At 46.4% G+C, this 26,065-nt stretch overlaps 1 long non-coding RNA gene across 1 annotated transcript in view; it reads left to right on the top strand.

Annotated features, from left to right (window-relative positions):
- The first annotated feature begins 2,805 nt into the window (after window positions 1-2,805).
- LOC144122185 (uncharacterized) overlaps window positions 2,806-26,065 on the top strand; it is a 33,354-nt gene continuing 10,094 nt past the window's right edge. Inside the window, exons 1-3 of the long non-coding RNA XR_013312835.1 lie at window positions 2,806-3,223; window positions 3,311-3,363; window positions 13,871-14,134. This is a non-coding gene — a long non-coding RNA (uncharacterized LOC144122185). The remainder of the gene's footprint in view (window positions 3,224-3,310; window positions 3,364-13,870; window positions 14,135-26,065) is intronic.

Genomic DNA, 26,065 nt, shown 5'->3' with positions numbered 1-26,065 from the left:
ACAGAAACAGTCGTCCACATACCTCAGAAATATTTTTGGTCGCGGCTGGAAAGTGGTTAGGGCTTTGTTTTCGATGACTTCCATCGTGATGTTCGCCGCTGTCACCGAGATTGCTGCTCCCGTTGCTGTGCCGAAGGTCTGCTGGTAAAAGGTGCCATTGTAAGTAAAATAGGTGTTAGCGAGACAGAAGCGCCATAGCTCGCAAAGCTCTGCTGAGTCGAAAGGGGTCTGATCTTGCCATGAGCCCTCATCTTCAAGACGTTGCCTGCAACCTTCAACGACCAGATTGACAGGTACGCTGGTGAACAGTGAGCAGACGTCGAAAGACACGAGCATGTCGTTGTCTTCAGGGACAATGGCTTTTACCTTGTCGATGAAATCGGACGAGTTCTTGACGTTCGTTTCTGTCTTTCCAACCAGTGGAGCCAAAACACCGTGAAGGTACTGCGACAGAGAGTGCACAGGAGACCTGCTGAAGTCTACTATTGGGCGTAGAAGGGTGCCTTCTTTATGACCCTTTGGAAGCCCGTATATGGCGGGTGCCGAGCCGCTCGTACAAAGCAGCTGATAGTAGAGGCGTTTCGTGGATGGTGGAAGGCCCTCGAAGATTTTTGCAAGCATTTTCTGAAGAGATGTCTGCACTTTTGACGCGGGGTCTTTTGGTAGTCCTCGATAGGTATTCTCGTCCTGCAGCAAGGCTTCCATTTTTTCTTGGTACGAAGAGCGGTCAAGGATTACCGTGACATTGCCTTTATCCGCAGGAAGGATTGCAATTTCATCGTTAGCCTGTAGGCTACGAACTGCCTTGCGTTCGTCTTGAGGCAGGGAGAAGTCTGGTGACGTCTTCATACGAGACAGCACACCTATCGCCTTCGTCCTTACTTCGTCTTGAACGTCTCGGTCCAGGAGTCGCACCGCTCCTTCGACGGCACAAGCAACCTTTCGTGGGTTCGGAACTTTCCCTTGGTTGAAGTTCAAACCTCGGCTGAGTAGCTTGGCCTCAGCAGGGTTCAGACTGTAGGATGACAGGTTCTTTGTTTCTGAGATCGTTGTTGACCTAGTGCCTGTTTCTTTTTCAGCAAGTAACGCGTGCATCTTCTGTTCTAGTGATTTCGAGTGCTTCTCCACTCTTCTGCGCATTTCCTGGTTGGCGACTAATTGAACGCTGGCGAGAATTTCCAGAGCTATGAACTCCAGCTGGCGTTTTGCGAAGAACAAGTCCGTCTCCAGGCGTTTCTTTGTTAGCTTGCATTCTTCTATCCGTGCTTGAAGCAGTTGAAGTTCGGCCTTTGCGACGACCTGGAGACCGAAGCGGGTTTTGACGGGTTTCTTCTGACGCAATGATTTCGGCACAACTTGAGAAGACTAGCAAATAAGGTTGAAGTGCAAATGCGTGCGAAATGCAGCGAGGTTGCCGGAGATGCTTACAAAACAACGAATTCCGGTGATGGCCGGTTGTCCAAACTGATGGCGCAGATTGATGTAGCCGAGGGTTTGACGGCATACCGTCTGGTCAGGAATCATGGTGATGCAGATTGCTGGTCACTGGCCAAAGTCAAAAGATGAAAAGACGTTTCGGGAGCACTACGGCTCCCTTGTTCACTATGAAGCAATCGGCGCACGGATCCGTTCTTTTGTAGCACCCAGTAGCGTTTTTAATCATTTAGCATAGATAGGATGTAGAGTTCCGTCGTTCCTGTTTAATGTGTTAGACGATGTCTGTATGATAAGGGCCTCAAGATTCTGCCGTGCTGATGTGTTCTTTTCTGTTGTCAATATCTTTACTTGATCCCAGTTAATCTCGTGGCCGGATTCTTGCACGTGCTCGGCGATGGCGTTAGATGCTGCTTGCTGGTTTCGGACGTCGTTCTGGTGCTCTCTCAGGCGTCTCCTGTAGTCCTTTGTTTCACCGATATATATTGATGAGCAATCGGCGCAGTCAATCTCACACACAACACCTGGAAATCTACCGGAAAGTCTACAAAGAGAAGATTGATGCTGCATGTGCATTTCTCTGAACAGTCCTGAAATATGAATTATTTTCACTGCCTGATTACATATTGTAATCTTTGCAAGGAACATGAGGTTGATGGACTGGGAAGAAAAAGCCAGGAATGGTAGCTTTGGTACCTTGGCACCTGGACAAACAGCTGACCCACTGGGCGTTCCCAGGGGCTCTGTTGCCAGGCGCCCCTAGCAACAGTAGCCACTTGTCTAGATCCAAAGGAACCACGCGAATGATTACCGAAAGACGTGGTCTGTGCGCACGACGTCGTGATCTTGAACCGGAAAAGGTATGCGCACGACGCGACCTCAGCGCTTTCAGCGGCGGTGGCGGCGCGTGCTCGACTTCCGTTGGGGCCGGCGTTATTTCCACCTGTAGACACCCTACAGTTGGGTTCTACGGTTGAGAGCTCAGGTAATTCCGGACCTCCTCCTGTCCTTATTCTTTTTCATGGGTTATTTTCGCTTTTTGCTTGTCCGAAGTAGTTGATTTCTTGCCATTGGCAACAGTACAAAACAACCATGCATCATGCAGTGTAAATATTTATTTTGCGGCATTTCTAGCCACTTCAAGCACTTGTTGCAATATGGATGATTCGAAAATGCTCCTTTTGTTGTAAACCGTCCAAAAATTACTGGTTATGGAGCAGACAAAAGGTCCTAACGGCATGATAGAACGGCGTGCAGAGCACGCTTTTAGATTTCGAAATCGAAACTGATGATCCGCTTCCGATGTATTTTGACCACACTGGGAGTCATATGGTAACGCAAGCTTCATCGCGGGCGGCATCAACTATCGCACCAAGTTTGCGCCATGGCGGCTGTGCTAGCTCCTCAATCTGTTGTTTACATGTTCTTTTTTGTGTGTTGTCAGTCTGTGAAAACAAGAAGCTTTGCGTAAGGAAATGTATGTGCGTACAGAGCAAGGGGAAATGCGTGCGACCCGGTGAATGTCACTTTTGCAGCGTGGGCTAATGAAGACATGGACCGTCTTTGTGCGCGCTTGCTCAAATGTCGCCGCGCAGTCTCGAAAGATTCGGGCTTGTTTACGCATCTACCAGTAACATGAAAGCCGCAGAAGTGTATATCTACAATAGCAGACAAGTTTGCTTCGTTGAAGCCTGCCGGAGTTATTCCTTTAAATCTGCTACTTTTAAGACTTGCATCAGTGGGCAAGCAGACGCAATAGGCTGAAGACCTGTAATTGGCGTTAGTTTATGTAAGTTCATTAGGTGTGTGTCTTCAGCCTTGACCATCTCACTGACTCCGTCCCCAGTGAGCTTTCTACGCCTTATTTTTCTTGCAGCAGGCTTTAGCAAAGCCAGCACGTTGGTGGAGATCGCGCCGTTCACAATTCTGGTATGTCTGCGTTCTTCTGTGTCCGTAGTCGCAAAGCAAGTGCAACAATTAGTTCTTTTGCAATCTATAGCTTTGCCGTGAAAGGGGTGACGCTTTATGAATTCTCTGGCGGTATGTGTGATGACCGTTCATGGTGCGTGACTTGTGGAAGCTGGTGAACCATATCCCGATGGCGGTGCCTGTAACCAGCAGTTTACGCCGAAAACTGGTACAAACAGCTTCTAGTTACGGCACGGCACCGGTTTTTTTTTTTGTATACTGAAGTCACCTCCTCATGCTCGCATGGCGTACAGGTATACAATCCTTTTTCCGCGTTCCAATAGCCGCTATACAGGAATGAAAAATGCATGCTACTCTTCGATTGAACTGAGTGGTCTACCTTAAAATGCGGGACTACTTCCCGTACTGAACAATACTGTTTTTTTTTGTTGCTGGGCCTGCATTCTCGTTTTGATGGCAGTGCAGTAGTACCAGCAGCCAGGGGAAGAACATTCCAAACGAACTGCAGCTAGCCATGCTGACCCATAGCTTGATGCTCCTATCCAGTAAAGCAATGTATCGAGGAATGTGTGCTTGTAACACACCAAGAAATCTTCCCTAGGTAACTATTGGCATCCTCTTTATATCAGGCCGGTGGTGACTGCCGCCTTGCCTAGTAAGTTAAAGTAGTGAATTTTTATTTGTTTTGTACTGCCCTTTCCTTTTTTCAGACATTGAATCCTGCTATGTTTTTTTTTTTTTGCCATGTCTATTTTTTATGTTCTAAGCTGTATTCTGTCTCGATTTCTCTGATGTTTCGTGGAATTTCTCCATTCTGCTTTCACATCACCTGTTAATTTTGCTTTTGTAAGACTGGCCTTTGGCTTTGGAATCTTCAGAGGCTGGCGCTTAACAAAGAAGACGACGAGAAGTGCCGAACGCTCCGGAGCTCGAGCGCTGAATGCTCGGTCCCTCGTGCGTGCTGTGGACTGAACGTTGCCTCTGGTCTGTGCCACTGGTTGTGCCGCTGGTTATTCGCGACGCTGTGCTTTGGAAGACATTTCTTATTACAAGTGGTGGAGGTGCCAACGATCCCCACATTGCCTACCGCCTCTGCAATGCCTGAGACCGTCACCCAAACCGCTTCACCGCTTCCATTGGCTGTCTTCTCTTCCGGCGCCAGCGTGACCCGGCCATCTTCAGCGGCACAGATGACACGGATGCGGAGGATTGGTTGGCCTCCTATGAACACGTAAGCACATACAATAAGTGGGACGATACTGTCGAGCTCACCAACGTTATCTCTTATTTGAGCGACGTAGCCAATCTCTGGTTTCGAAACCACGAGGCTGACATCTCAAGCTGGGCAGCTGTAAAAACCAGCCCGACAGAAGTCTTTGGCCATTTAGCAGTGCGTAAGCTTCGCGCCGAGGAACGCTTGCGAAGTCAGGCCCAGCAAACCGGTGAAAACTTCACCAGTTATATAGAAGATGTCGTTGACCTCTGCAAGCGTGTCAACCCTGCTGTGAGCGAGGCCGACAAGATCAGACATATTATGAAAGGCATTGAGGATGATGCCTTCCAGATGCTCGTCGCCAAAGATCCCCAGACTGTCTCCGGTGTCATTGGCTACTGCCAAAGCTTCGATGAGCTGCGCAAACAGTGCCTTTCTACCCGGCGTGCAGGCTTTCAGGAAGCCACACTTTCCAGCTTGGCTCTCCCAGGGGACGGTACTCTGGACCAACCGTCGCTCCTGCAGCGCATCCAGCAGTTTGTACGTGAGGAAGTCGCACGCCAGCTATTTTTGTCTACCTGCCCGTCTATGCCTGCACTGTCGCTCACTCCCAACCTACAGCGTTTTATCGAGGAGCAGGTCGCTGAAGTCCTGCCACCTCCTCCTCAGCCACCTCTGATCGCGACTCCTCTGACGTACGCCGATGCCGTGGTGCACTCGCGGCCCTCACCTTCTGCCCCTGTCTAGAGGCCACCTACCCGGCAGTTAGAACACCAGCGACCTGCAACCCCACCTTACCGTCCGGTTGCCCGCCCCCGATCACAGCCGCAGCCACTCAACCCCTGGCGCACACAAGACAACCGCCCTATTTGCTACGCCTGTGGCGTCGCTGGCCACGTGGCTCGTTTGTGTCGCAGTCGTGACCACCGTCCCTACGATTATAGACGTGAGCAGACGTACGACCTTCCGCCGTCGTCCTCGCCTGCATCACACGAGCTGCCTCCGGATTCTTCTTCTCCCAGGTGCCATCCCCGCTCCCACCACTTGCCGTCTCCTGCCCATCGTTCCCATTCTCCGATGCTCCGCCACCAACCCGTCGTCCACGCGGAAAACTAACGGCTGCAGTTCCGAAAGGCAAGAACTGCGCCGCCAGCGACTCACTCAAGACCTGTTTCTGTGCCTGCCAATATTATTACCGTGTTCATTGAGGGAGTCACCGTTGAAGCACTCGACACTGGCACAGCCGTTTCCGTTCTCAGTCACATTCTCTGTTGCAGACTCAAAAAAGTGACGACGCCCCTTCCTCCCGTTTCTCTCCGCACGGCCAGCGCTCAGGACATTCGACTGTTAGCCTCTTTCACCGCCCGCCTGCTCATCGGGAACGTTCCCTACACAATCGAGTTTATCGTCCTCGCCCGCTCCCCTCACGACGTTATCCTTGGTTGGGACTTCCTCTCCTCACATCACGCCGTTATTGATTGCGCCCGTGCTCAGCTTGACTTGTTGTCCTACAGTGATGCCCCCTTGGACGTAACTGGTGCTGCTGCCGCTACTGTGGTCGTCTCAGAGGACACAGACGTTCCACCTTTCTCTTCAGTGCTGGTGCCTCTTTCTTGTGCTGCGCTCTATGCAACAGTGACTTATAATCCCTCTTTAGAAGTCTGTTTTGCTGCCTCATGCCGTGCTGACAATTGTTCGTGGCTCCAGCGCTATTTATGTGGCCAACCCGTTCTCCTGCCCTACCACTTTACTCCGTGGCGAATCGCTTGGTAGCGTTGCCGTTCTCGATCCCGCCTCAGCATACCCCTTCGTCGATAGCACGGCCGGCCTTCACGTCAGCGCCATTACGGCTGTTTTCATTACAAACCAGTCGTCTGTCGATATTTTTCACCGTTCCGTCGACGCCGGCCTGACGTCTACCCAACGAGACCAGCTTGTTGCCGTTCTGCAGCGTTTTAAAGCTTGGTTTGACTACCAGCAACCTTCCTTGGGCCGCACCACCACCGTTACCTATTGTATTGACACTGGCACCCATGCCCCTTTGCGTCAACGTCCGTACTGCGTGTCAGCTGCTGAGCACCGCATCATTGACGAGCAGGTGACCGACATGCTCAAGCGTCTTGTGATACAACCGTCGCACAGCCCGTGGGCATCGCTGTGGTCCTGGTCAAGAAAAAAGACTGTTCCATCCGGTTCTGCATGGACTACCGTCGTCTGAACAAGATTACACGCAAGGACGTTTACCCTCTCCCATGTATCGACGATGCCCTCGACTGCCTGCAGGGCTCGTCTTTTCTTCATTGGACTTGCGCTCCGGTTACCGGCAGGTGCCGATGGCGGAGGCCGATCGCCCAAAAACTGCATTCGTCGCACCCGAAGGATTTTATGAATTTAATGTCATGCCCTTCGGCCTCTGCAATGCACCCGCCACATTCGAGCGCATGATGGACAACATACTCCGAGGGCTCAAATGGCACACATGCCTTTGTTATCTAGACGACGTAATCTTTTCCCCGGACTTTTCGTCTCGCCTCCAGCGCCTTGAGACTGTTCTTCGCTGCCTGGCCCACGCTGGCCTCCAACTCAATTTGAAAACGTGCCGCTTCGGAGCTCGGCAGCTCAATATTCTCGGAAATGTTTTGTCGAAGAATGGCGTTCTCCCGGACCCGGCCAAGTTGTGAGCTGTGGCTGAATTTCCGAATCCCAGTTCTGTAAAAGACCTCCGCAGCTTCGTCGGCCTCTGCTCCTACTTCTGCCGCTTTGTCCGCAATTTCGCCACTATCATCGACCCCTTGACCAAACTCCTTTCCAGCCACGACCTTTCGGCTTGGTCGCCAGCCTGTGATGAAGCGTTTACGACACTCCGTCGCCTCCTGACCACTCCACCAATTCTGCGTCACTTCGACCCTCGTTCTCCGACGGAACTTCACACCGATGCCAGCGGCGTCGGTTTCGGTGCAGTACTCGCTCAGCGCAAGCAAGGCTTTGACGAATACGTTGTCGCTTACGCTAGCCGGACACTCACAAAAGCTGGAGCCAACTATTCTGTCACCGAGAAGGAGTGTTTAGCCATCCTTTGGGCGATCGTCAAATTTCACCCCTACCTGTACGGTCGCCCGTTTCACGTTGTCACCGATCACCGCGCCCTCTGCTGGTTGTGCTCTTTGAAAGATCCCTCTGGTTGACTGGCGTGCTGTGCTCTGCGACTCCAACAGTACGTCATTCGCGTTATCTATCGTTCTGGCCGCAAACATGCCGATGCTGATGCCCTCTCACGTTCCCCTGTACCATCTGAGGCAGTACCTTGTGTATCCGCCCTGCCTTCTTTGACGTTTGAGTCCGCTTATATGGCTTCCGAGCAATGCAAAGACCCGTGGATCACTTGCCTCTTAGATCTCCTATTTGGCCAAATGTCTCGGCCTCCTTCCCGTGCTCTCCGTCGTCAGTCCCACCATTTCGCCGTCCGAGACGAGCTTCTTTACCGCTGCAACTATCTTCTTGATGGTCGCAAGTGGCTTCTCGTCATTCTGACACATCTGCGCTTCTTCATTTGCTCTTCCTACCACGATGATCCCCAGTGTGCCCATGCCGGATTCTTGAAGACTTTCACCCGTCTATGACAGCGGTACTACTGGCGTGGGATGGCCCGTTATGTCCGCCAGTTCGTTCAGTCCTGCACTGCATGCCAGCGACGCAAACATCCACCTTGCCGACCCGCCGCTCCTATGCAGCCGCTGTCTTGCCCAGCTCAGCCCTTCGAGCGTATTTGCATCGACCTCTACGGCCCTCTTCCCGGCGCATCAATCGAGAACCGCTGGATCATCGTTGCTATCGGCCACCTTACACGCTACGCTGAAACGTCACCTTTACCAAATCCACTACAGCCAACGACATTGCATCCTTCATTCGCCATCGCATCATTCTTCGCTATGGTGTGCCCAAAGAGCTGCTCAGTGATAGAGGTCCGGCCTTCCTCTCTGAAGTTGTAGAAGCTCTTTTTCAGGAATGCAACGTCGTTCACCGTACCAGCTCCGCCTACCATTCCCAGACAAATGGCATGGTTGAGCGTTTTAATCGCACCCTCGGCGACATGCTGGCCATGTATGTTGCTTCCGACCATTGTAACTGGGACCGCGTTCTGCCTTTCGTCACATATGCTTATAACTCCGCTGCTCAAGCCACCACCGGATTCTCTCCGTACTTTCTCCTGTACGGCTGTGAGCCTTCTTGCGCAATGGACACCATTCTACCTTACTGCCCTGATGCTTCCGAATTTACAACTCTTTCTCAAGCTGCAACTTATGCCGAAGAATGCCGACAGCTTGCCCGGTCCTTCACTTCTCATGCCCAGCTGCAGTAGAAAAGCACCTGTGATCCCCCTGCACTTCCTCCCGCTTACCTTCCTGACTCTTTGGTCTGGCTCTGGGCACCCTCCTCAGGTCCCGGCCTTTCATCCAAACTTGTTAGCAATTACCAGGGACCCTATTGTATTCTTCAGCAGACATCCCCCGTCAATTACCTCATCGAACCCCTTACGCCATCCCCTGATCATCGTCGCCGAGGCTGCGCCATTGTCCACACGACCCGCCTCAAATCATACTATGACCCCGCTGTCGTCACATCGCCCTAGGCCGCCAGGATGGCGCCCTTTTGCCCGGGGGGAATTGTAAGACTGGCCTTCGGCTTTGGAATCTTCAGAGGCTGGCGCTTAACGAAGGAGACGACGAGAAGCGCCGAACGCTCCGAAGTTCGAGCGCCGAACGCTCGGTCCCTCGTGCGTGCTCTGGACTGAACGCTGCCTCTGGTCTGTGCCTGGACTGTGCCACTGGTTGTGCCGCTGGTTGTTCGTGACGCTGTGCTTTGGAAGACGTTTCTTATTACACTTTCACTATCTCTGAATCCCAAGGCTACTGGAAGGCTATGTTCTTTCTGGTATCTGGTTGAAGGCTTTACAGTCTACGAGAACATGTTTAATGTTTTCTGCGCTGCTCCTGTATGCTGCACAATTATTTCCCTGTTTGTACTTGCTTCGATGTATTGCCTGGTTCTAAGGCAACCTGATCTAACCTCAAGTACATGGGTACTGACGCTTGAATACAGCACTTCCTTCCGGATTTCGTTCTTACCAGCTCTGTATTCACGCCTTGAATCTTTTGTTCACATTTTTTTTCCCTGCACTTTTACTCCGTTTCATACATACCAGGCAACGCTGCGGAGGCTGCGGAATTAGGGTGTTTGTCAAACCATACTCTGCCACATGTCATTCATTCTTCTCAAAACTTTATTGAGTATTTGGATGGAAACTAAGAGTGGTATAGAATGAAATGTTAAGCATTGAAAATCATGGTCAAAACTTAGAGGTGAGCTCAGTGTTCAGGTCTTCTGGCTATAATTTTCTCTGACTGAACTACTTTTTGGGCACATATTGAGTTGGAGTGATTCGCCCTGAAAGCCTCCTACCATATTGCCTCATGCAATTTTTGCTGGATGAGTCACAGGGCTAAATTGTGGCGAGAGGTAACACAAAGTCCAGGAGGTGCCAGCCACGGCACGTAAGGTTTGTCACAATGAAATATGCTTGTGTTCATTTTGATTGTATGGTGAACAACTTTTTGGGTGCGGACTTAGTCTGCATGAACAGGCGCGCTAGCTTTGGCAGCATTGCCTGATATGTATGAAATGCAGTATAGGAGTCTCTGTTTCACAAACTTTTTTTTTGGCGTTCCATGGGCACGCTGTTTCACTCGAAGAGTGATGTTCTGTCGGATTTAACCACGCAGAGCTGTCGTCTTTTCCGACAGACAGGGACTGTACGTCTTGAAGTAACTCACTGCTCCCAAGAACCTTTGCACATCATGCTTGGATGATGGGGTGGGAAGTTTACAACACCCTGAATGAGATTTTCATCCGTCTTAATTCCTTCTCTTGTTATTGCATCTCCAAGGAATTTGTCTTCTTGAGCACCAAAGATGGACTTCTCTTTGTTCAGGATGAAACCAGCTTCATGAATAGCCTTAAGCACTGCCCTCAAATTACTGTTATGCTTGGCCTTTGTTAAGTCCCAGATCAATATGTTGCCTATGTAAACTCTCACGCCAGGCAGGCTAGCCAGTGCTTGACTGATTTCCCTTTGCAATATTTCTGATGCGGAGCATAAGCCAAAGCCCGTACAATGTACTGAAAGTGCAGATTTTGGACGATTGTTTGTCTAGTAGCATCTGATAAAATCCACGATTGGTGTCAAATTGGCTGAAATAAGTGGCACCAGCCAACTGTGTTTCAATATCCACTCTTCTATGAAGCATGTATCTCTTGCACTTGATGTTTTCGTTGGTATCCCATTTTGTGCCACCGTGCTTCGAGTTACAAAACACTGACACTGTGATTGGCATGGGAAGAACACCTGCATTGCATTGCGCTTCCTTTTATGCCCCATAGATCTGGCCAGTGTGGCCGCTCGACGCAGCGTAACCCGCTACATATCAATACAGTGATGTGTCTTCGGAAGTCAAAATTTTTTTGTGAAAGAGCTCAGGGTCGCATTGCAGGCTGGCAGTGGCTTGGTAAACAATCGTGATGTTGCATCTCCATTATCCCCTGGTGTCCCTACAGCTGCGTATGTGGCCAGAAAGCATTACCACCTTCTGATCAATCATGATAAGTAAGACAGTGAGACTGTTTAATATTTCTGTCTTGAGAACACGAAGCAGCACAAAAAAATGGGGACAAAAAAGACACATACGGCAGGACGAATGCTGCACTTCCGACTGAATTTTATTGAGAAGACCAAAGCTTAAGTACAGCGCTACTATAGCCTCGTGGCAATCAACTGCAATGATCTAAAAACGCTATTTCATTATCAAGAAGAGACAAGGAAGCCATGCTGACACACTGACCACCTGCTTTTCTGATGTGATATGCTTCAATAATCTCTCTTTCCATCCGATCCCTTCCACGATCAAGAATTTTAGCTTTCCGAAATATGGGTTTACGCTTGCAATCCTGGCATTGGATAGCAAGATGACCACTTTTCCCTTCTTTAACCAGATTATAATGCTCCCTAGCTCTCATTAAAACAGCGTCCCGTTTGACCAATGTACACTTTATTGCAAGTGAGTGGAATGCTGTACACTACCTTAGTAGTGCAACGGGTGAAAATGAGTTGGGGGTTTATTGTGCAAATCGGCTTTTTCTTACTAACCATCACTGGGCAAACTTTTGATAGCTTGCTTGGGGCGGAGAAGAGCACGTTAACACCGTATCTGTTTCCAACTTTCTTAAGATTATGAGAAACTCTGTGAAGATATGGAATTACTTGAGTTGACAGCCTCTGGTCTTGCTTACACGTCTTTTTGATGCGTTTTTTCTTTTGTAGCAGCGTCTCTGCAACAGCTGACAATAAATCTGGAGGAAAGCCGGACATGCGCATTCGCTCAGTTTGCATTTGAACACTTTCAAACATTTGATGCGGACATGATTTTTCCAAAGTGGAATTGAGGCAATTCATGGCTATTGCTCTTTTGATTATTTTTGAATGACCACTACTGTAAGGGAGGAGTGCCTTTTGCGACCTAGGATTGTACATCCAGCATATATCTTGCACAGTCTTGCTGTGCCCTTGCTGCAGAACTGAAGCAAGGGCTCAGCATGACTTCACCAGCCACCTTCGGGTTCTCCATTGACATAGAAGACCTGTACTACTCCATACCCCACAAAGAACTGTTTAAGGCGGTTAGAACGGTAATTGAGGATTCGGGAGAAGTGCCTGTTCAAAACAGGGCGGGTGTGAACAGTGACCATTTCGTAGCCCTTTTAGAGCTTTATCTACAGTCAACTGCCATTAATTTTAACAACCGGTTTTTCACACAAAAAGCAGGAATATGCATCGGGTCGTGCGCTGCTCCCATTCTTTCTGACTTTTTTCTTTCCCGCATTGACAAAAGCTTGCATAGCTTACTACCTAACCTACGAATTTTTAGATACGTTGACGATTATTTGGTGATAATGAACAAGCCGCATGTTTTATCTATTGACGAAGCTGTTGCTGATGTTCTCGCATCGTTAAAAACGGTTGCAAAAGGCTTAAAGTTTACCTTTGAACTCCCTAGTGGAAGGTGTATGCAGTTCCTTGACCTGAGAATTCATTTCTTGGACGGGCATATATGCTGGATGTACAATCCTAGGTCGCAAAAGGCACTCCTCCCTTACAGTAGTGGTCATTCAAAAATAATCAAGAGCAATAGCCATGAATTGCCTCAATTCCGCTTTGGAAAAATCATTTCCGCATCAAATGTTTGAAAGTGTTCAAATGCAAACTGAGCGATTGCGCATGTCCGGCTTTCCTCCAGATTTATTGTCATCTGTTGCAGAGACGCTGCTACAAAAGAAAAAACGCATCGAAAAGACGGATAAGCAAGACCAGAGGCTCTCAACTCAAGTAATTCCATATCTTCACAGAGTTTCTCATAATCTTAAGAAAGTTGGAAACAGATACGGTGTTAACGTGGTCTTCTCTGCCCCAAGCAAGCTATCAAAAGTTTGCCCAATGATGGTTAGTAAGATAAAGCCGATTTGCACTATAAACCACCAACTCATTTTCACCCGTTGCACCACTAAGGTAGTGTACAGCACTCCGCTCACTTGCAATATAGTGTACTTTGGTCAAACAGGACGCTGTCTTAATGAGAGAGCTAAGGAGCATTATAATCTGGTGAAAGAAGGGAAAAGTGGTCATCTTGCTATCCACTGCCGGGATTGTAAGTGTAAACCCATATTTCGGAAAGCTAAAATTCTTGAGCGTGGAAGGGATCGGATGGAAAGAGAGGTTATTGTTGCTTATCTCATCAGAAAAGCAGGTGGTCAATGTGTCAGCACGGCTTCCTTGTCTCTTCTTGATAATGCAATGGCATTTTTAGATCATTGCGGTTGATTGCCATGAGGCTATAGTAGCGCTGTACTTAAGCTTTGGTATTCTCAATAAAATTCAGTTGGAAGTGCAGCATTCGCCTGTCGTATGTGTGTCTTTTTTGTCCCCGTTGTTTCGTGCTGCTTTGTGTTCTCAAGATGGATCAATACCAACTGGCCCAAACTTCTTTGCTTTTGTAATATTTCTGCCAAGTAACCAGCGAAAATGTAGCAATGTTCAAATTTTATTTTAGAGCTTCATATCTCCTTCATGGTTGGTAATTCATCATAGTTTCCAGCTACATATAAATATATGTGACAGCAAAGATCACTGGGCACGGCGGCACTATGAGGATGCAAGTGTATAACCCGTTCGTGTTCACTCCGCAGATGTGGCTCGGCGTGCTTCTGTGTGCTTTCATCGGACCCGCAAGCCCGCCTGTTGCTGATGCGGCTGCCCACCACAGAATCCTGACAGCACCAATTTTCCACTCGGCAGGCACACGCTCCGTGGGATGTGCGCATGACCCGTGGACAACGCCCCCGAGCTGTCGCACTATATGTATATTGCCCTCCGACAAGCAGCACAGCCACTGGGCACGGCGGCACTATGAGGATGCAAGAAGTGTCTAACCGTTCGTGTTCACTCCGCAGGTGAGGAAATGTTACGGAAAATGCTTTCGTTCCAATGACCCCTTCCTATTTGTGCTGCCGTGCCCAAGTGTCTGCTGCCAAGTTGTTCTGTTCCTCAAAGAACTGCTGTTACTGGCCGGAGATGTCGAACTCATTCCAGGCCCCGAACTGTCCCAAATCGCGAAACAACTGAAAGAAATTGCAATAGGTATAAAAGACATAAATGAAAAAATACTCACCAACATTGAAGACAAAATAGACGCCCTGTCAGCGCTAGAATCTAAAGTCGCCTCCTGCCATGACCAGCTTGCTTCATTGAACTGCCTAGTTGTTCTGGAGAACAGGATTGAAGACTTGGAAAATCGCAGCAGGAGGTCAAACTTAATTGTTTACGGCCTCCCAGAAGAGGGAGATGAGACTAGGGAATCACTGAAAAGCGCTATTAATGAAAAGATTATTGCAAAAACGCTTGGACACAGCAAAGTTGACATAGAGCGAATTCACCGCTTAGGAAGGCCAGCACCGAACAAAGTTAGGCCAGTTATCTTTAAGCCTCTGGATTCGCGACGCAAGGGTGAAATTATGAAAAACGCTTTCAAACTTAAAAACAGCTCGCTCTCGGTGAAGATTTTTCACACCAAGTCAGAGGTATTCGAAAAAAGCTCTGGGACAGTTCCAAACCGAACCGTGATAAGGGTGATAAAGTATCTTTGTCCTTTACCAGGCTACTCATAAATAGTTAGGCATACATCTGGGATGACGATAAAAACGACAAGGTACCATTACAAAAAAACAACGGAGAAGAACTGCTTCGCCCCAGGACTCGCCTTCAGGCGCAGTCGAAAACAGGTCCCCATTGAACTCAAATGGCATACTGGCCCCCGCTCCTACCTATTTGGTTGCACAAAAAAAGCGCATTCACGACAGTAGGGCCCTTTTAAAGCCCAAAAAACAGCTCAGAATAATCAATGTTAATGCCCGGAGCCTTGTAAATAAGGCGGACGAATTTGAAATTTTACTGCTTGAATATGGTCCCCATATGCGTTATAACAAATTTGGCTATATAATGATATAGGTTATGACGCCGTATTTCCGCCTTCATACAAGGTATTCAGGAAGGACAGGCCCTCAAGGGGCGGCGGTTTAGCTGTTATTGTCAAAAACCAAATTGAATCCGCCTTAATCGAAGACGTCCCCGATCTTGAATGCCTGTGTCTTAAGTTCAATTCAATTCAATTCAATTCTTTTTATTATCATTTCTTCAGTACAGTACATAACATCACTGTGTGGATCCTTAGCCAAAGGCTAGTTATGGATCCATGCAATAAAAGCAAAGAGATTAGTGAGGACAAATGATTTCTACTGCATGCCAAAATAATATACATAAGAATGGTGGAAAAATGCAAAGCGTACAAGCAAGATGGTTCAAATTACAGAAATACAAGAGGGCTCATGACAGAAAAACATATGAAGACAGGAACAGCATTTTTTATACAAAATAAACGCAGTTGCCTTAGAAGTGATTATTCAATGACATATGAATGGCAAACCCAACATAGACTTGCTTAAAACATAGTGACTGGCTAGTTGGTTCTGCATACTGGAAAAATTGCAGCGCAGCAGTAACAAATACGAGACGAGAAGGACGCAAACACAAGCGCTGACTAACAACTGTGTTTTTATTGCTCTGAGCCAGCCTATATAAGAACTAGGTACAAAACAACAAATCAGAAACCAACACATCACCTCACGCATTCGTGGCACGATTATCGGAATTGTCTCCCGTTCCTCCAATCTTTTGTCCTATCATTGGCGTTCAGAAATGACATTTCTTTTCCACTAAGGCACACAGAGGGGTTGCGAAAAAGATGTCGTATATTCAATTCCCCTGTCGTGCGGCAGCATCTATATAGGCCAAACAGGGAGATGTCTGAACACAAGGCTACAAGAGCACAAAAGGAACCTAAGGGACCCAAACTCAGGGGAACTCGCCTTACACTGTAGCCAGTGCAAAGGCTGCACCCCTGCCCTTGAAAGCACAGTTATTCTTCGTAAGTGTCGGGACACCACCACGAGGTTGATAGCAGAAGCTCTGGCGATATCAAAATGCGCAGATAAGTGTGTCAGCAACCCCTCTGTGTGCCTTAGTGGAAAAGAAATGTCATTTCTGAACGCCAATGATAGGACAAAAGATTGGAGGAACGGGAGACAATTCCGATAATCGTGCCACGAATGCGTGAGGTGATGTGTTGGTTTCTGTTTTGTTGTTTTGTACCTAGTTCTTATATAGGCTGGCTCAGAGCAATAAAACACAGTTGTTAGTCAGCGCTTGTGTTTGCGTCCTTCTCGTCTCGTATTTGTTACTGCTGCGCTGCAATTTTTCCAGCCAACATAGACACTACAGAGAATAATAAGAGACAATCACTAAGCGATTTGCATTGTAAATCAGGTAATTATTTGTGACAGAAAAAAGGTCTTTAGTGAAATATAAGGATTGGACGTTGCAAAGACTGCACAGGGGATTTTATTCCAAGTTTTTACCCCTTGATACTCGAAGCGGCGCTGGCCATAGTCATTGCGAGATGTAGGAACCAGAAATCTTCCCTGTGCTGCTGAACGGCTGTTAGTTGGGGCTCTATGGAATGTGTTCAAAGGAAAGGGGGAGGTGCCGGAGAGGACTCTTAGTACGAGTAGTGCAACGCGAAAATCTCGAAGCTGCAATGCCGGCATTATTTGGAGTCTAAAAAACAAAGGGCGAGAAGGCGTATATGGTGTTGTGCAAGTCATTATTCTCAGTGCCCGCTTCTGCAGGCGTAAAACAGGTTCAATGTAAGTGATGTAAGTGAACCCCCATGATTCTATACAGTAAGTTAATTGGGACTGAAAGAAGCTAAAGTATATTGTTTTTAGTGTGTGTATTTCGAAATGTCGCCGAGCTTTGGCCAGAACGAAACATGCATAAGATAGTTTGCTACGCAATTTTTCGATATGCGGTTTCCAGTTTAATGCAGCGTCTAAGGTTACTCCCAAGTACTGAATAGTCTTAACTTCTTCAATTTCTTTATCTCCTATCGTTATTGCGGAGCAGGTATTCTGGTATTTTTTATAAGGGGATGCAAATATAATATATTTAGTCTTGCCTATGTTCAAAGTGAGTCTATTTGTCAAAAACCATTTATTGACTCTCTGAAGTTCTGAGTTTAAAGTGTGCTTGGCTGTTTCAACGGAATTAGCGGTCACCAACAATGAGGTGTCGTCGGCGTACATAATGGCACGGGTATTTATTAGGCAATCAAGTAAGTTGTTTATGTAAAGTGTAAAAAGTATAGGCCCCAGTACTGAGCCCTGCGGAACACTACGGAAATAGAACGCGAATTTGACGCGTGTTCGTCAATAATAACACACTGCCGTCGACCAGTTAAATAGCTTCTAAATAAATCGAGTGATACACCTCTGAACCCATATCGTTCTAGTTTCTTGCATAAAATATCGAGATCCACAGTGTCGAATGCCTTCTTAATATCCAGGAATACACCAACAGAAATATTGTTATTATTGAGTGCTTCATTGATTGAGTCAGTTATAGAAAGCACAGCCGTGGTGGTCGATCTAAATTTCTGAAAACCATGTTGGGACGTTGACAGAATTGCATTTTTAGTCAGGAATTGCGTAATTCTTTTAGCCAATAGTTTTTCAAACAGAGTGTTGATACAGCTATGGATTGAGATCGGCCTATAGTTTCCGAGTTCATTAGGATTCCCACTTTTGTAGATAGGGACTACCTTGGCGAGCTTCGAATTATCGAGTTCACTGTAGCCCAGAGTTTCTTAGAATTGCCGGCGCATGCGTTTATTTGGTTACTAAAATATAGCTTCTTCTGTACACGCATGGTAGCAACAGCTTTATTTCTATGAATCTTATACTGAGCACTATAATATGCGTTCCCTCTGTTTTGTTTCATTTTGGTGTGCCAGTGGTCGTGCGTTTTTATCATGTTTAGCACAGCTGCTGTCATCCAAGGGCACACTGGATGTGTATAGTACGTTTTTTTCTGCGTAAAACTACAATCATTTATCACAGCTTTGATTCTATCGACAAGGCTGCAGCAGTGTTCATTGGCATTCATATCGGCGAGGTCTGCAAAGCTCATTTCAGAGAGCCTGAGTGCGCATTTTTGATAGTCAATTTTCTTCCTAAGCTCGCATGTGCTGTCAGAAGTTCTACGGCTATCTCTATCGTCTACGCTGTATAAGAAGGCAATCGCGAAGTGATCTGCCACTGCTGTATCATATGCCCCAGCCAAATAACTAGGTGGCACGAAATAGCATATCACATGGTCGAGGCATGTCGAGCTGGAACCTGCGATTCGGGTCGGAGTAGAGAGAAGATTCGTAAATCCATATGAAAATAACAGGTCAGTGTATTCGCTGTGGTTGGCACCTAAAGTATCAATATTAGTATCGCCAACGATGATTGCTTTTTTGTTCTTATCGGTTACGTGTATAAAAACAGATTCAAGATCATTCACAAACTTACTACGATCTGCGTGGGGGGCTCTATAAACAACACCAACCATGACACCCTCAAGTTCAACAAATAGAAATTCCGAACTGCTACTGACGGATGCGTTAAGATACGGATAGTCGCAGTGTACAAGGGTCTTTTTAATGTACAAACCTACCCCTCCTCCTCGATTGTTCGAAATGCGGGGACGGGACAGAAATACATAATTGGGAATGTTATAGCTTTCACCGGGCATCAGCCAGGTTTCTGTAATGGCTATAACATCGTAAAGAAAGCTGTGCTCTGCTAGAAACGTACAAAGGCCGTCAAAATTTCTAGCTATGCTCCTTACATTGCAATGCAGAATGGTGCGTGATTCATTTAACGTGAGAAATTTATGAGTGGTTCGTACAGTCAGCATTTTGAATGAACTAGACTATAAGGCCGAGGTCGGCCTCTGTAGAAATTCGGATCACGTCCGAGTTGTCTGCTTTTCGCGCCAAAATCCGGCCACGAGATACCCATGCATACTTCCAGTTGTGAAGTTTCTTCGCCGCTATAGCCCTAGCAAGCAACACTTTATACTCTGGGCAAAGATGTTCGTTTACGAACACGGATGTTGATCCAGAAATGCCAAGGTCCGATGTGATTAAGCGAGTTTTTTTTGCCGATTCGAGCAGTTTATCACGGGCATCACTTGACCTGAACTTAACGATGATATTCGATTTGTTCCTGTCTTTTGTTGGCACTCGATGCACGAGGTCAATATCGTTCACCGTTATTTCCGCTCCCACCTTCGTGGCAAGAGCGGAGACAATGCCTGTCAGTGACTCGCTGTCAGTAGTAGGGATGCCTTTTAACTCAAGGTTATTTCTGCGACTGTACTGCTGAAGTTCAGTTAGCTCTGCTCTAGTACGCTGCAGCTGTTTCGAAAGTTCACTGTTTTCATGCTTTAGATACTTCTGCTCTTCCTTAAGCTCGCTTATCTCCCGACGAGCCTCGGCCAGTTCTTTCTTAAATTCTTCAAAACTTTCATTCATAAATTCGACTGATCCCCGCAGGGTGCCAAGCTCATGGTTCAGGTTACTTCCCAAGGCTTCCAACTTGCTGTTAAGCTTCACAAGAAAACTTCCAACTTCTTTCACAGTAGTTGGAGGCTTGTCGAATAGCTTTTCTCTCTTTTCTTTCGTGTTAGACGCGGTACCGGACCCTTCATCATCACTCATTGCTTTAGGACGACCCAGGCACAAACTACAAAATGTATGTACAAGTAAAAAGTATTACAGACCTGTAATACGAAAAGTAGGATGAGCGTCGGGCCGATGCGTTCGTGCCTGAATCGTCCTCAGCAATGCTTCGTCCAGGGTCAGGAGTTCAGCTTTTATACGCCCCGCTGCATCAGTGCGCCACAGTCGGAGAGCTGGAGTATGCGCACATGCGCCGACGCAGTAACCACTGGGCCCGGTGTGACGAAGTTAGTAAAAGCCAGCAAGTAGCGTTGGCAATCGTTAGCACGTGTTGGCGTACCGGGAAGCCGCGACGGTGATCCAGACAGCCGGGCCAGCTGTAATACGAAAAGTAGGATGAGCGTCGGGCCGATGCGTTCGTGCCTGAATCGTCCTCAGCAAGTTGTCGTGCTGGGGACATGGTTTCATTTTTTATGTGCTTTATAGGCCCCCTGACGTCAACGATGATTACTTAGTCAAATTACAAATCCATATGTCAAAATACACAAAGAATAAAATACTGCTGATCGGCGATCTGAACCATCCAGGTGTTGACTGGGACCGCCTTGAATGTATAGGCTCTAAGAAACCTGTGAATGCTGTCTACGATATTATGTTCACACATGACTTGGTCCAGATTGTACGCCAGCTGACTCGTGAATCCCGCAGTCGCGATTCTATATTAGATTTGGCATTTGTACCTCATGCTCTTAGTGACTGCACTGTATCGGTTGAGCAAGGGCTTTCTGACCATTATCTTATGAGCATTGCTGTACCTTTTCACGCGCGCAGCGCACGCAAACAGCAACAAGTATGTACATTCAAAGATTACACGCGCGCTGATGATGCCCTCATAATACACCACTTGGAAACGTGCCTTATAGATTTTGATTGAACGGACGCACGCGCACTTTGGACCAAATTCAAGGAAATCTGCCATTACTGTCTAGATAATTTTGTGCCTACAGAGCGCAAAAATGTCCGTAAGCAAACGCCTTGGGTTAATCGGAACATTATTCACCTTAAGCGCAAAATAAAACGGCTGAAAAAAAAACACGTGCAACCTGATCTGATCTCGGAGCTTAAATGGGCACTCGCTGGCGCGGTACGCAAATCAAAAGATTATTACTTCAAAATATCTCTCCCAAACTTCATAAAAAATGACACGAGCAAATTTTGGGGTTTTGTAAGTGACACAAAGGAACCGGTTTCTGAAGTATTAGTTGCTGATACATTAGTAAATGATCAAAGGGCCATTGCTCACCATTTCAACGAATACTTCCACAGCGTGTTCACGGTGTCACAACCATACACACTTGATGCTGCACCTGCCTATCCCTCTGAAGCGAATTTTATTACTTACGAAGGTGTGCTTTCAATGCTCCTAAACTTGAAAACTAAAACATCGTCCGGCCCTGACAACTTTCCAAACATTTTTCTCCGCAAATATGCCGAATCTGTTGCCAAGTTTCTTGTTATTATGTTTCGCACCTCACTGTTGTCAGCGAAAGTTCCAAGTGAATGGAAGACAGCCTGAATTGTGCCCATTTTTAAACAAGGTGACCGACTCGTATTAAAAAACTACCACCCTATATAATTACTTTCGTCCTGCTGCAAGATGATGGAGCATGTTATCGCCACCCGCATTAACGAATTTTTAGAGTGTAATTCGGTACTAACAAATTTCCAACACGGTTTCCGGAAAGGTTACTCTACTGTGACGCAACTAGTATCTGTAGATCATTCCTTTGCCTCAGTACTAGATATTAATGGTCAGATTGATGCAATCTTTCTAGATTTTTAGCAAGGCGTTTGACATAGTCCCCCACAGCAGCCTTATATTAAAACTACATTCCATTCGCCTCCCGCATATTCTTATTTCTTGGATAAGTGATTATTTAAATAACCAAAAACGATTCGTCGCTCTTGGTGGACAACAATCCGGCTTTCTTCCTGTTGCGTCTGGTGCGCCCCCAAGGAAGCGTCCTGGGGCCTTTACTGTTTTTACTGTACATTAATGATATTGTCAATGAAGTTGTGCCCGGTGTTCAGATCAGACTATATGCCGATGACTGTGTGTTATTTCGCGAAATCTCGAGTGCTTGTCATCAAATAGACCTGAATAATAGCCTCACTAATATAGTGAACTGGTGCAGTCGTTGGGGGATGGCTTTAAATCCGGACAAGACTGTTTCTCTCTGCATTACTCGTAAAAGAATCCGATAAAACATGCATATATTCTTGGGTCATCCCCGCTTAAGGAAGTTACTTCGGTCAAGTACTTGGGTCTGACAATCACTCATGATCTGTCATGGAACGTCAACATTGACAACATCTGTTCATCTGCGTTCAGAAAACTGTTTCCTGAGACATAAACTTCGGAATTTCCCTCCCAACGTAAAGCTTCTTAGTTATCTATCTTTGATCAGGCCAAAACTCGAATACACGTCTGTAGTCTGGGATCTGCATATGGCATCCAACATAAAGAAGATTGAAAAAATACAAAGGAAGGCAGTTAGGTTTGTGTTCTCCAAATTTTCCAAATCTAATTCACCCTCCGAAATAATGCAGTCTCATGGTATCCCCCGCCTTGAGTGTCATCGAAAAGGTACCCGTTTAGATTTTCTTTCCCTCTTGCTCAAACGTAAGTTGGGACTTGAACCGTCATTATATCTTTTCCCTCAGCTCGCAAGAAGCACCCGCCACTATCGCACCAGCCTATTAGCACCATACTTCGCACGCACAAATGTGTTCAAATTTTCTTTTTTTTTCGCGCACAATAGCGGACTGGAACACTCTGCCCCCCACGGACCAACATTGACATATTTGACATTAGCCATACTTTGTAACTATGCATATGTTTTTTTCTTTTTTTTTTTGTAAACTGCAAGTTGCCATGTGATTTTTCTGATTCACTCATTCTGTACAGTGCCCATCCTGCTTGGACCTAACCATGGTCTGCAGTATATACATAAATAAATAAATAAATAAATAAATAAATAAATAAATAAATAAATAAATAAATAAATAAATAAAATAATAGTTATAAATGCATATTCATATCCTGGTGCCCTTTGGTTTAGGTTTGTACCCTGATGTTTTAATTAGAGGTTTCAACTTCACAAGCCATATTTTTAAGTTTAACACAGACATTAGTGCTATCTGTGCCTTTCTTTATGCCAAAATTATATTGCTTGTATATGTGTCACATGATATACTGATTGCAGTTCATCATGGTAATACAAACTCAGCAATATCAAGTTCGGCAGCCTTGTTGGCTTTAAGATCAAGATCTTTGGAAGAACTAGCTTCCTAATGGCTTCTCCGAGGCTTTCATAGATCTGCTTGCTTTTATGATACAATCACTTGTGGCTCTAGACAACTCTTAAGCTTGTACCTGTCGTACCTAGTGCAGTATCCATGGGCAGCTGCTCTGCTGACGACTTGATTATCAGTCTTATTGACGCTGCAGGACTGATTAGGGTGGACATGAGCTCTACCATTGTTTAGAGCTGTGCTGGCATGCCAAAGGAGTACTATTTCAGTTGCTTTTGCAGCAGCATATATATATGCGTTTTATTCCAGTATGCAGGGTTTGTCAGATGAGGGCTGCTTAGCGCAACAAATGCAGGTAATGGCACTGCGCTGCACTAAAAGGTCCAAGTTATTATGACTCATGTTTTTGAGAGCAATCTGGGGTCCAACAGCTGTCTGAGGATGTCGTTATAATGCCAGTGATTGTTCACACATTGATTCTAGGGTCCATAACATTCAGCTTAGCTGCACTGTGCATCAATTTCCTTCACTTTTCAATTCCTTGAAAGCTAAGGTATTGGGATAGAATAGGAGCAGTAAAGTAGAGGAATGCATTGTTTTTCTAAACAGACATTACTGCAGTGTGGTGCTGTATCTCTAATCGGGCACTAATTGTACATTCAATATCACACAGCCAGGCGGCATGTGGTCGCGTAAGGGGTGGTCATTAAAATTTTTTTTTCTCAACGCTGCCCTGGCCGCCTTAAATCGCAAGCCTGAGTTGCCGCCTGTACGAACTGTAGGGTTTGAATGTTCCCTGTATACTTTGATGTAACAAATATCGGCAACAACGTGGGAATCCCCTGGGCGCTCACGTAAGCAAGTAACACAGTGGTTTGGGCTAGTTGGTTGCAGTTCATAATGGAGACAAGTTTCGCAGCATGAATAAAACGCACACAGAAGACAAGGGAACAAGCAAGCAGGGAACAAACATGCAGCACAGTCCTGTCTTGTTTGTTCCTTGTCTTCTGTGTGCGTTTTATTCATGCTGCGAAACTTGTCTCCATCACGTAAGCAAGGACCAAAAGACCACGTAGACAGCAGTGCTGTTAACACACTCGCCTTGTAAAAACGACAGCTACAGGGGGTAAAGTGAATAAACGTATGCTTCATGCAAAATTTCTCATGTTACAAGCTCAAAGCTTGGACGCAAAAAAGATTAATAAAGGCGTCCTCGCCTGCCTTATACTGTTATTAGCTTCACGAGTATCAGCTCACGGGAAATGTTTCCACGAGGCCTCATGGAGTTCCACACCGACCTGTCCGCATACGACGAGTTCCCGAGGCAAAAAGAGAGAGAGCACTGTGTCCCCAGTGCCTGTAACAGTCACACCATCAGTCGGCACTAGGGTCGCTGCAATACATGTGCCCTCCCTTGTCAGTTACGGTAACTAGGGGGGACATCGCATTAAAGTAAACCTAAGGGCACAGAGCAGGCCGAGTGCCCACAGCGGAGAGAATGCGCTCTCTAGTTTAGTTTTAAGGTCAGAACTTCCTTGTACACCTGACTGCATATTATCAACTGTCACTTTGAATTTATCTTTGAAATCACATCCACAAGCATAGCTTTGCTTTGGGATGCATAATGCCGCTCATGCTGATAAAATAAGCAGCCGCCGCAATATGTCTGATGTGCAATTTAGGGTGCACTCTGCTGGCTCCTGGCACTTGCCTGATGCAGTGGATCTGTGTTTTACCTTAGCCAGGAGTCTGCATCTAAAGTTGCATCAGCGTTGCCTAGATGCATCACACCATCGGTATCCTATGCATGGCTGTCGTCTCTGCTGCCGTGTCAAGATAAAATGTATTCCTGCAGATTAATAGCTTCTCCTAAGGCATTAAGGGCCATGATGGATCACACTAAATATTCTCTGCCTTCCTTATGTACAAGTTGCTACTGTACTAAACTCTGCTTTTGTGTAATTAAGACTTTCCCTTGTGCATGTTATGCTCTTCTGTGTGTCCCGTTGCGAGTAAATCAAGCATATTCGCAGGAGGATGCTGGAGGAACAACCCCTCATGAACAACAGCTATCGAACTATGCAGATGATATCCTCTGGCTCATATTTTTTCAAACTGTGTATCTGTTGCCCTGAATTTGTAATGACTGTGTGCCAAGTTGAGGCACATCAGAATCCTTCTGGGTAATTTGTGACGAATATGGTGCGTCTTGACTTGGCAGCATTTATATACGGGGTACAGGCCATTTTGGAGCTTAGGTTTACTATCTTTTGTGGCATTTCTGTTGTGTTCATTGCTTTCGCTTTTGGCTGTGTTGAGCTGTATGGATTGAGAGGTTTTTGCCAAGATCACCTGCTGCTCCCGCAATAACGAGGGGTTGTGAAAATCCAGGTCTGAGGCAAGCAAATATAAGGGAAGTATTCATATAGCTTTGGAAAATATAAGGGAAGCATTCATGATTAAGAAAGAAGAGCAACGTTGTGTGTGCATACCATCTGTCTGTTTCTAGATCATTGGATTTATGACGTGCGCCCTGCCGCTAGGTTTTAGCTGCCTTATACATTGTTATGAATTTTTGTTTTACTTGTTTACACTTGTTTTGCTCTTTTTGTGGTTCCCTCTCACGTCATCATTATGTTTCTGATGGACGCCTTGTCATTAGAGTTTAGCTGTCCTATAGACCTGTTATGCATTTTTGTTTCTCCGTGTTTACACTTGTTTTATTGCTCTTTGTGGCTTCCCCTTTGAGGTCTTGTTAGCAGCCGAGCTGGATACGTGCCGTTCTCTCTGTCATGCGGCGTTGTGCAATTCTTCGAATTATTTTTTGTTGTTCTTAGATTTATAAACCTATATCACGTGTGCTCCTCACTTTCTTGGAGTAAAACCAGTTGATGCTCAGCACTCGTGGTGTCTCCTTGTTGTGTCCCATCCTTGCTCTGTTTCAAAT

This window comes from Amblyomma americanum, chromosome 2, assembly GCF_052857255.1.
Source record: "Amblyomma americanum isolate KBUSLIRL-KWMA chromosome 2, ASM5285725v1, whole genome shotgun sequence".
Classification (NCBI taxonomy): domain Eukaryota; kingdom Metazoa; phylum Arthropoda; class Arachnida; order Ixodida; family Ixodidae; genus Amblyomma; species Amblyomma americanum.
Note: the sequence above shows the minus strand (reverse complement) of the source record. Positions and strands in the feature narration are given on the sequence as shown.